This window comes from Pterocles gutturalis, unplaced genomic scaffold (genome assembly GCF_000699245.1).
Source record: "Pterocles gutturalis isolate BGI_N339 unplaced genomic scaffold, ASM69924v1 scaffold24467, whole genome shotgun sequence".
In the NCBI taxonomy this organism is placed as follows: Eukaryota; Metazoa; Chordata; class Aves; order Pterocliformes; family Pteroclidae; genus Pterocles; species Pterocles gutturalis.
In genome coordinates, this window is record NW_010110865.1 from 4,256 (window position 1) to 6,014 (window position 1,759).

The window sequence follows — 1,759 nt, forward strand, 5'->3', positions numbered from 1 at the left end:
GGCAGGGGGTGGCACTGGGTGGGCTTTAAGGTCCCTTCCCACCCAAACCACTCTGGGATTTGATGCAACTCCCCCGTGTGTGCAGAGGGAGGGCTGTGCTGCCCCTGCTCGGCTGGGAGCGTCCGGCCGTGCTGAGGTGGAGGTCCTGTAGCCGTCCTGGCTCACTCATTCTGTGCCACGTGATTAGTGTGTGTGTGCCCATGTGTTGGAGGGGTCGTGAAGAGATCCTGCTTGCTCTTTCCTACCCCATGGTTGCCTACGTGACCTTGCTAAATTCAACACCTGCCCAGCGCACGTACGGCTGAGCATTCCCAAAGGGACCCAGAACATCCCAGGTTGCTGCGATGGGGCTGTCGGGCTGCTGCCCTCTTCCATCCCGTGAGCAGTTCCCGTGCCAGCACCTTGTACGGTTCCCCTGCCCCGTGGGTTGTGATTGTTGCTGGGCTCCATCAGACCTCGCCTCAGTTTTTCCATCCACAAAACGAGGTTGATAACCACCCGCCACCGGGAGGTTTCTGATGTGGAATGCTGGCCGTGTGCTTGCTCAGCGCTTTTGAGAATGAGAAATACTGATGGGCTGAGCTGTCTCCTCAGCTGTGAGCTGTGCCATTGTTCATCATAATCACTGCAGCCACTTCAGATACTAATTAGGTGCCGTACCTTCAAAGTGCTCTGACTAATGAAGTCTCAACGCCACTGCTGCGTAGCAAGTCCCAGTTAATTATCCCCCTTCCTTGGATGGAAAAATCTGGGCAGAAGAGTCGAAGCATCTGGTTGTGCGTAAGCTAGGATCAAAGTTGGGGCTGAGAACTTGGAGGTTCCAGTTTCCGGATGATTCTGCGGTTGCTTCCAGCCGTTGTTAGGAAGGGAGATTTCGACAGAGTCAATGAAATGTCCTCTTATTATTTTTCCAATTTTTCTTTAACTTTGACTCTTGCCTATGCTAACAGGCAGTTTGCTGATTCCTAGGCTCTTGTGCTGGTTGAGTACAAGGGATGCGCTCAGTGGGGGGAAGGTTTAGTGCTTAAACACGGTGCAGCTGCAGGAATTTTATCAGTTTATCACTGACAGTTGCCAGAGCAAAGGACACTTGAAAGCACCTCTCTCCTGCTGCCTGCTCCCTTTCTACGTGTGTACGTATTGACAGCCTTGCAGACGCTGCTCGTCAGCGTTTCTAGGTGGTGACATGGGTTAAAAATGGTTTAATTCCACTTTCCCCAGAATGTGTGACCAGCCCAAGAGCGGAGGAATCGGGAACTGAGAGCTGGCAGCACCGTGTCTGCTTCCATGAGCAGCTTCCCGGAGCTGGGAACCCGGGAGCTTGTCGCTACAGGCTCGTACGGCAGAAGCTGCAGGTTTTCGGATTTCCTTTGCTCAGCTGAGGACAAGTTCATTCTTGTTCTTCCTGGCACTTTGCTGCCCGGGAATGAGAGGAGAAAAGGGAGAGGTGTCGACCTGTGGAAATGTGGGCATCTGGCAGGGTGTAAACCCCAGGCGAGAGCAGCCACGAGCCAAGCCCATGATGTCTTTTTCTCTCCCAAGTGTGAGCCGGTTTTCTCACAAAGTTCTGATCTTTTAGGGGAGCGGGTGGTGTGAGGAGACAGCCCTTCTGGCAGAGCTTGGGGTGGTCCAGGGGGAAAAGTGACCGCAAACCCCAGGAGTGAGGCTGAGGTTCACTCTGGACGCGCGCCCAAGGCTGGTCCTGTTGGATGTGGAGTACTGGGGGGGTCAGGAGGGGTTCGGGGATCAGAAGGACGAG